This window comes from Poecilia mexicana, unplaced genomic scaffold (genome assembly GCF_051168715.1).
Source record: "Poecilia mexicana isolate PSO_F unplaced genomic scaffold, ASM5116871v1 scaffold_13, whole genome shotgun sequence".
Classification (NCBI taxonomy): domain Eukaryota; kingdom Metazoa; phylum Chordata; class Actinopteri; order Cyprinodontiformes; family Poeciliidae; genus Poecilia; species Poecilia mexicana.
In genome coordinates, this window is record NW_028263382.1 from 7,478,953 (window position 1) to 7,489,063 (window position 10,111).

At 40.1% G+C, this 10,111-nt stretch overlaps 1 long non-coding RNA gene across 1 annotated transcript; it reads left to right on the forward strand.

Moving 5' to 3' along the window:
- The first annotated feature begins 3,164 nt into the window (after positions 1-3,164).
- LOC148155733 (uncharacterized) lies at positions 3,165-4,384 on the forward strand. The gene is made up of 2 exons (XR_015765042.1): positions 3,165-4,169; positions 4,352-4,384. It is a non-coding gene; the product is annotated as an uncharacterized LOC148155733 (long non-coding RNA).
- The last annotated feature ends 5,727 nt before the right edge of the window (positions 4,385-10,111 follow it).

A 10,111-nucleotide genomic window follows, 5' to 3' on the forward strand; every position in this document is an offset into this window, starting at 1 on the left:
ACTAAATTTAATCACAAATTAAATTGGAACACATTCCATTTTTTTCCATTCAGAAAAATGTTAGACCTATTTGTACATTATTTATTTCATGATATATTTAATTATTTAACAATGCATGCATTCTAGGAGCTACATTATTATAAGTCTAAAAATGATTTAGAGACCCCCCGACCCCCCAATTTTTCTTCTTGCCACCCTTTCAGGCCCACGACCCCCACTTTGAGAACCCCTCCGTTACTGGAAGCTTCCTTTTGACGTTTTTACGTTTTAGTGCAAAATTTCTTTCACCTCTGAGGTTTTGAAGGCAGAAGTCCAAGAAACAGACATGTTAAAGCAAACTAAGGCCTGATGAGTTGAACCTTTAACGAATCAAGCAACTGAATTCGGTTTTGTTTGGATTTCAACCCTCAGGAATCTAAAAAGTAAAAAAACAAACAAACAAAAACCACTTTAACTTTTATCCCCAGATCTGTCAGTAGTATGTTATCGATGGAGAACATCACATGGGGCTGACGTGGTGTGCAGCAAAAGGATGGCGCAGGGGTAGGCGGTAGTGGTGGACAGTGATTGGTTGATTTGGTTGGTCAGGTGACTGAAGGGGTTATGGACAGTCGAGTTGAGTCAGATCACATGATGAGGGTTTGCAGCTATAACGTCAGGCGGTTCCATCAGGGAGCATGGAAGCCTGACAGGTTTTAGCTTTTTGGTGGACACTGGACAGAAACACCCACCCCGAGCCCCTCCCTCACACACACACCCAAACACACACCCAGACACACACACACACCCAGACACACACACACCCAAACACGCATGCATCCAAAGGAAAGTTAGAAGCAACTCATGCATGCTCACTTGAGTGAAGTCGGCCCCGCCCACCTTCTTCAAATTAAATGAAATTGGTGTCAAATTTTGTGCTGCAAAAAGTTTTGTTTGTCCTGCTGTCATTTTAAAGACATAAATGTTTCAGGACGTCATCAAAGTTCAACCAGCTTGTCCACATTTACAAAAATCAAAAGAAATATGTCGATCAACTGGGCTACCTCTGTGCTGCACCAAAATATGTGCTGCTATGCTTGCGCAGCACAAATTCTGAAGAGGTTAGCGGCACAGGCCATCCACATTTACAGAATCAAATAAAATCTGGTGTTAACTAACTATGCTACGTTTGTTCAGCACAAATTTTCATTTTAAAAGCAGCATAAACTTGAGGGCAAGTTTTAACTCAATTAGTGATTAGTGAACATTTATAAAATCAAATTAATTGATGTGAATTAATTTGTGTTGCCGACATTTTAAATATATTCATAAATGTTTCCAGAGGTCACCACAGGTAAACAATCCGTCCATATTTATGAAATCAAATAAAATATGGTGTCGATCAACTGTGCTATGTTTGTGCAACATAGATTTTCGTTTGTGCTGCTAATTATCAGAAATTTGTATTTAAAACATGGTAATCATATGCCTGTTCAATTTAACAAACAGCATACAAAACAAAAGGCTAACATTTCACGACCTCCCACTTGGCATCTTGCGTCCCTGCTCAGGCCCACGACCCACACTTTGAGAACCCCGGCTTTACTGGTAGCTTCCTTTCAACTTCTCTTACGCTTTAATGCTAAATTTCCTTGTCTTAACAGGACAAGGGCCGTGCTATCAACATTTTAGTTGTACAAATGTAGCAAAATCAGTTTTGTTTGATTTTGATCTTTGGTGAACTTTGTTTTTTTTTATCTTAATTTTAATGGCACAAAAAAATTGTGTGCTGCACAAACGCAGCAAAGTCGATCGACACCATATTTCAATTAATTTAATAAATGCGGACTGGCTGGTTGACCTTTGACCTCTGGACACATTTATTAACATCTTTGAAATAAAAGAGACACAAACAAAAAGTTGTGCTGCACAAACGCAGCACATCAATCAACGTAGCACAGTCGCTACATTGTATACCACAGTCACTACACCACAATGTAGCGACTGTTTAATTTCGTAAATGTGGATTGGCTGGTTGACTGGAAACATTCATTAAAATCTTTAAAGCAATAGTGGCACAAACGAAAGTTGCAGCACAAACGTCTGACACGGACTTTGTTTAATTTGAGGGAAGTGGGCGGGGCCGACGTCCCTCGGGTTGGTGTGAATGTTTGTAGCTCACACCAGCTAGCACTCGGTCCCACCCCGGACTTGCGATGTGTTACTGTGATGATGCAGAGTGTGGTGGAAGGTGAAGAATAAGACAACGGAAGACAGGTGATGCTAAAATGAACATTTATAATGACTGCTGTTGCTGTCGCAAAATAAGAATCCTTAAAAAAAGACCTCATATATATATTAGCACTAGATTGCCCACTTCACTGGTAATCCACAAGTCAAGAAACACAACTCACTAGGTTTTTTTTCGCTTTACAAACACAATGCTACAGTTACATTAAATATTCAATAATCTTTAAGTCAGTTAATGAATGTTGTTAAAAGCAACCACTAAGATACTAAAAAATAAAAACAAAACAATAGTATTAATTCACCTTTTTTTTCCAGTCATTCCCTTTTTCTTGTTGCGACGTTATTTATTAATAGTATATCAATAATAGTCTGAGAAATAAATAGCTCATGTGGTGTTGTCACGGCGATGGGGCAGGCAGCATAAATCAAGAGTGCAGCTGAGAGCAATGCAATGAAATGGCAGGAGTCGAATTTATTTCCAGAAAAAAATACAACATGGAGATATGATCCGACTTTTTCTATTTTTTTTTCCCCCACTAATGTCGGTGTTTTTATTTTTTTGTAATGATGATATATGTGGCTAACGCTAATAAAAACACACTAACGCCACTACAACTCACTGGTAGGAAAAACATCAACAAATGCACATCGAGAATGGCGTTTAGCTAGCCGTCATGGTTAGCGGTTGCTATCTGAAGCTAACAGGGAGGCTAACAGTGCACACAGGAGGTAAATCAACACTAATAACAACAGCACAGGGCAACACTAGCAGAGCCGATTAAAGATTAAACTACGGGAGTTCAGGAGTTTCTCTCTTTATGCTGCCGGCCCCTTTCTGCTTAACACGTTCTCTCTTTACAGCTTGGCAAAAAATCTGACAAAAATATTTACAATGAGAGAGAGAGAGAAAAAAACGTGGAGAAACAGTTGCTTTTTATGCGTTTTTTTTCTTTAAGGATCTTTTTCTTACTTTCATTTTTTTTTTGACTTGTATCTCAGAGAAATGTCCCCCAATGATGAGCAACAAACAAACAAACAAACAAAAAAATAATAATAATCCAATCATATCAGCTAGCATTGCACAGTCTCAAGAGAGGTTTTGGGGATGGAATGGAGAGTTATCGTCCAAACAGTTGGATGAACACAGAAGTGGGGAAGGAAGGTCAAAGTTCATGAGGAAGGGGGGAGGAGGAGGGGGTGGGGTGAAAGTTCAAAAATAGTTCAAGAAGACAGAGGATGGGCTGCGCAGCTGACGGTGCGTAAACACTCCCCCACACACACACCACGGTGCGTGCGTCGGCGTGATTTGGATGTTAAACGACAAACAGAAACAAAAAAAATCATCATTAGAAAAAAACAAAATGGAGATTTTTTTTTTTTTATCTTTCCCCATTGAGAAAAAATCAAATGGAGCGAGAGAGATCACAGAGAAAGGAAGAAAGGAAAGGGGGAAATGGCACACAATCAAAATGGAGTCCAACAGGCTGAAGAAATGACAGAATTAGGAGGAAAAAAGAAAAGAAAAAGCAGCTGGCATGAGCGGTAGTAGCTGTTTCTGTTTGGTTTTGGAGAAGGAAGGTAGCCGACCTGCAGAGGGGTTAATCCTGGCCGGGTTTAGCTCTGTGGAGGGTGGAGGGTGGGGGGAGGTGAGGAAGAGGAGGAGGAGGAGACAGGTGGTGGTAGGTGGGGCAAAAGGTGCCGTTCAGTTGAGGCGTCATGAGCGACATCATGTTATGAGGGGCGGAGCATGCTGGCTTCATGGGTGCTTCCAAGATGGATGTCCAAGACAATACAACTCAAAAAACGCTTGGAATGGTAGTAGTAGGAGGAGGAGTAGTAGTCACTGTTTGTTTTTGTTTTTTTGTTTGTTTTCCTCTCTTTTTTCTATTTTGGCACTCGAGAGAAGAGATTCGTGGGAGGCGGCGGAGGAGAAGAAAAGTGTGAGTGTATGTTTGGACGAAGAGGAGGAGGAGGAGGAGGAAGGAGTGGGCAGTGAAAGTGCACAAAAAGGAGAGCATGGAGTGTGTTTTGTTTGTGTTTATGTGTGTATGTTTGGAAAAAAAGGGTAAACAAGCTACACACAGAAAATGGCATTCTTTTTTTCCTTTTTTTGTTAAAACAGATTCGGGTTAGAGCATACAGTACAAACCAAAAACCAGGAAGGTAAAGAGATCAACAGAAGAAGAAGAAGAAACAGAAAAACAGTGATGTGACAAATGCAGTCTACAGTTGCTGCTGGTGTTTCAATGGGGACCGAGTTTCCTGTAACACACCGTGGAAAGCAGGTTTCTAGAGGTAGGTGGAGTGAAACGGGCCAAAAAATGACAAATAAAAACCAGAACCTGTTGAGCAGGCTGGGGGTTAAACTCGCTACACATTTGGGAAATTATGATTCATCGGCTTTCAACAGAGACGGACATGAGGAGCATGCACATTTAAACACACAAAACACGGATTGCTGCTAAACATCTCCAGTCGTCTCGCTCAGCTCGGCCTGCCATGCAGTGTCAGCAGAGTTTAGTGCAAACATTTAAAACCTCATGGCAATACTTTCTGACGGGACGATCAGACGGCCATGCTGAAGCCAATAAAGTGAACACAGGAGGTGCCGGGATTCAAAATACTTTTTTTTTCTTTTTTCTGGAAGTTAGAAAGGCGTTTACCAGAGATGCACCGATCTCAGCCGATACCGATCACGTCCGGTTTGCTTCTTTTAAGGACCGAAAACCCGAGAAACAAAACCTGCTGCAGGTTTTCCTGAATGAGGCTGATCACAAAAAATCACATTTTAAAACGTTGTAATACTGTTACAACTGAAAAACAAATGTAAGTCTATCAACAGCTATTAATTAGTTTCTTGTGTCAAATATCTGAAATACTGCCAAACTGTTGGCCTCAGCTTTCCTGTTGTTTATATTCAAACAACTTTAAGCTGCCAGTTACTCAGCAGGTCGTTGCTAGGTAACCAAAGGTGGGGGGGGAAGGGGGGACTTGTAACTGCTTCTTATCCAGCAGGCTGTTGCTAGGCAACCGAAGAGTGAGCGAGTCCGGTGATTCCACCAACCTAGCTTAGCTAGCCGTGAGAGTTTTAGCGGCTAGTGTCTTTCCTTTGCCTTCATCTCCCAGAATGCTTTGCGGTTCTGGATCAGAGTTTAAAAAACATTGAACGTTTTACAGACGTATTTCCTATTGATTTTGATCACTTGTCTATGGCAATATTTTCTGTTATTCTAGTGAAATGCCAGAGTTGCATCATTAGCTTAGCATCGTTTACAAAAAAAGAGATTCTGCTGAACGGAAATATTTCTGCAGCACAAAACCCCCCGGAGAGTCACAGCGTGGAAACTACTGTTGTTTTATGCTATAACAAGATAATTGATAATCAATAAAGTGTAATAATCTGTGCAGTATATCATTGTCTAGGTCTAAGTATATAAAAAGCAGTAAATAAATACTGTATCATTATACTGTAAGGATCCCTAACCTTTATTTAAACTCAGAACATTTCATTTAAGTGTTTACAGCATGAAGAAATGTCACTTTTCTGTTTTGATTCATTAAGTAACAGGAAATAATCGTCCGGTTCTGATGACCGGATCGGTGCATCCCGATTAAAAGCAGAGGAAAAACGCATGAAGGAGTTTTTACCTCCTTCTCTCACACCGGTGCTGGATTCCTCCTGAACTGCATAAACTGATGGATTAATTCCAAGATTAGCCAGAAATCGAGGGGAAGGGGAATAAAAAGACTCCAGACGTAACGCGTCACCAGGTTAGTAATGTTAGAGGACGAAACCACACAGAGAAACACATGAAAGCTCCTGCAGCAGTTGTGAGAAAAGTGAAACTCATGAAATGATGAGAACATTCGTGGACAATCTCTGTCTAGATTTGTAGCTAAATCCTAAGAAATATATAGATTTTTAACATTTTTTATGTGCATTTCGATATTTTTAGTCCAAGCTCGCTCAGGATGTAAGAAAAGAAAGTTTGTTCAAAAGCTTTGTTCAAATCCCTCGCAAGGAAGTCAATTTAAACTCTAAAAAATCCTCTTCCTGTTGTGGCAAACATGAGGCGGCCATGTTTGTTTTAAAGCAGCTGCATGGAATAACAACAGTTTGAACGTAAAACAATATCAAAATGCTCTACCCTTATCGACATGCAGAGATTTGTTTCAGAAAATCAACAACACACACTGCCTATTTTTTTATTATTTGTTTTTCTTTGTTTTTTTCTTCTTTTTTTGTCCACGCTTCACTTTGATATCATGCAATATAGACGTGCAAAAAAGGTAACATCTATCTCCACAAAATACATTTTATTTATTTTTTTCTTGTAGCTATAAAAGGTTGTATTTAAGAATGCTATCTTAGTCACATTTTCTTTAGCATGACGATGCTAAGCTATCGCTATGTTGATCGGTCTAGCCCCAGAGTTGTAGTAGTGCTGTTGCATTCTGGGAGGTTGAGTTCCCAGAGGGTCGCCTAATGCTGAGATGGCGGTTCCTCCTTTAGCAGGAAGGACAGAACATGAAAGTTATAGTGAGGTGCTTCGTCTTGTAGCCTAGCTAGCTCTTAAAAACAGATATGGGAACTTCACCCTTACTATAAATAAGTTTCATTTGGCACTTTTCACATTTTCTTAATATAAAAGGAGGTCTCTTATTACCTAATGTTTTTGAGTTAACACGTTTAGAGTTTTAGCTCCTTCAAGACATGTTTGGCACAAAATTAACTTATTGTCAGCGTCTAACATTTATTTTTACACCGTCGCTTCAAACTCGCTGCTCCAGCTGAAGGACAGGCTCCGATATGTTTTCGTCTTAGTACATCAACTATTAAATAGCAGCATTTCCACAATTTTAAAAAAGAAAACAAAAAGAAAAAGATGTACTTTTGTAAACCTATCCAACACCTACGGTTTAACGCTCCTACGCGGCAGACAGAGGATAAAAGACGGGACAACACGATATGCCGACGCGAGTATTGCTTCCAGTACTTGTCACATTTTTATGTCAGTCGCCTAACGTTGAGAAAACTTAAAGATTATTTTAAGGTTTAACCAGTGAGATGAAATATAGATCCTCTCTTCATTAATAACAATCTAAACTCGTCTCCCGTAAAAGATGCTGCACTGCATGCATGTTTTCTGCATATTGCACGTTCAGTCTATTAAATCTATAATAACTGTTTAAAATCACAAATTCCAGTGAGTCTGACATTTTTTAGTGTTAAATAATGATTATTTTCAAACGAAACGCATGCAGCACAGTATCTGTCCACCGAAGAATGGGAGCGCAAAATCTACCAATGAAATCCAGTCAAACCCGAGTCAAGATTCTCCCTGGTGATATGTGTCCGAGTGCGACGGCGTGTTGGGCCGCTGCGGACAGAGAAACGAGAAACGGAGCTCAACTTCTGGCAAAACGTCTCAGAAGGTTCCTACAAAAATCAGAACATTTACGAGCCTGAAAAGTCAAATAATTGCTAGAAAAAAGAAATTTAAGTTTAATCTCAGAAATTCTCTAAAAGAAAAAACTGGAAACTCCTGAATTTGAGAAATAAGAAACTCTGAAGCTTTGAAAGTAACAGAGATTTTCAAGAAAAGTAATTTGGAGATTTTAAAAGTCAAAAGTTTTTGAATTTTGAAACTTTTCTCAAATCTCTGATTAATCTGAACATATCTGAGATTTTCCAAGCAAATTTTTGACTTTTGGAGCTCAAAGCCGATTGTTTTTTAAATGAAAAAAACATAAAAATTCTAGAAAATTTCTTACACTCGTCTCAAAATTTGAGCTTTTTTCTATCAAATTTTTAACTTCTAAAACTCAGACTTCAATATTTTTTTCTTAATTACAATTTTTTCTGGCAAAATTTTAACTTTTCAAACTCAGAAACCTCTTATTTTTTTCTAAAAAAAAAATTTAGATTAACCTCAAGTTTACAGTTTTTCTATCACATTTTAAACTTTTTTTTTTTTTCCTGAAACATTTCTGAGATTTTCAATCAAATTTTAAACTTTTCAAACTCGGAAACTTCTTGGTTTTTTTCTAGAAAATTTCTGAAGTCGGTCCCAAATTTTGCTGATTTTTTTGTCTGAACTTCCTCCCGTTTCCTCGTCCTCATCGCCTCCAACACGCCGCCGCAGTTTGTGCAAACGGGACTCCGGCTGAAAAGCCGCTTCCTCCTGCAGCTCTGCAGGCGTGGCTCTCTGCAGACTCACTCTGAGGCGTTTGCTGGGGCAAGCAGCAGACATGCATCGATCGGGGAAAACAGCAGACATAGTCACCCATGGAGCGATGTGTTAGGAGGAGAAGGGTGTCAGAATGGGAGTGCACTGGGAAAGAGGAGGTGAGCAGAGTGTGGATGGAGTTAGATGGGAGTAAAGAAGCCTCCTTACCAAGTGGTGGAGATTAAACCCTCACTGGCGCTCCAACTGAGAACGACACGTTCGCTAGCAAATCTGATCTGGGCTCAGATTGTTGTTGTTGTTTTAGCTTAGTAAAAAAAAAATAAAACACCACACCCCCTCCTCAGTTTTAGCGTTTGGACTATAAAACTCTGAGCTGCGTTGAAGAACTGGTTTGATTTGATCCGGTTTGCGACCCGGTCTCTCCCTCAGGACTCGGATATGACGACTTCTTCAGATGTTTCAGATACGTGGATTTTTTTGTTTTGTTTCCCTGCCAGTCATGATGCCGTCTGCAGCACGCGTCCCTGACCTCCAGCGGGTCGGGGGGCGGCTCTCTAGCTTCACAGTGCATTAAGACAAAATAAGAAAAATAATAATAATTCAGTGTACTCCGATTTGCTTAAAAAAACACAACACAAAATATATTCAACACAATAAACAACAGCATCTTCAGCAGCCTACAGCGGGCAGTAAACGAACGGGAGCTCCGCTCCCCGGGTGCGTGCTGGACATCTGCCCTTTGACCTTTGACCCCGTGGCAGTCGGACGGGCGAGTTTATCTCCTTTCACTGATATGCATGCTGCCTTTTGAAGAACAAATCTGCGCGCAGATTCAGCGGTGGCCCCCAGACGAACGACGTTTCAGTGTTTTTATTTAGTGTTTGCGCCCGACTCGACGGCTGCGTCTCCTCAGTAGTCAGTCAGTCCTAAGTGCTCTGGCTGGATCCAGTTAAACTGAAACAGGGGAGGCGGGTTTGGAAGACCACAGGCCGAGATCGGGTCTCAGCGCAACGGCTCGTCTGAACGACGCAGGTTCAGCTGCAGCAGGGCGCTTCGCTGCAGCAGCAGAGCAGGATAAACGAGAGCGCAACGCGGCTGCACCACAGCGCCGATTAGCCCCCTGCTGGACTGGAAAGGGAACTGCAGGCTGCGCCGAGCGTGTGATGGGTAGCGCCGCATAAAGCGCCGGGTGTTTCCTTCGGCGAGCGAATGAGTGTCTGCGAAAATTTGGTAGGAAAACTTGAAAATTTTGAGCTTAATCTCTAGTACTTTCTAGAAAACAAATCTTGGAAATTTCTGAGTTTCACAACTTCTGACTTTTTGAAATGTTTCCAAAAGTCAAACATTTCCGTCTTTTCAAACTCAGAAATGACTGTGTGTTTTTCCTCAAAATTTCTGAGATTTTTCTAGAAAATATTCAACTCTTTGGATTTTTTTCTCAGCAATTTTCTGAGATTAATCTCCAAATTTTTAAAAGTTGAAAATTTTATGTAAAAATGTTAAGATCTCAGAAATTTCTAGAAAAATCTTGAACTTTGTAAAGATTCTAAAGTCAGAAAGTTTTGATTTCCGAAATTCAGAATTTTCCACATTTTTTTTTCTCAAAAATTTCTGAGATTAATCTTTAAATTTCTCATATTAATCTCAAAATTTTTGAAAAGTCAAAAATTTGGTTAGAAATTTTGAGATCT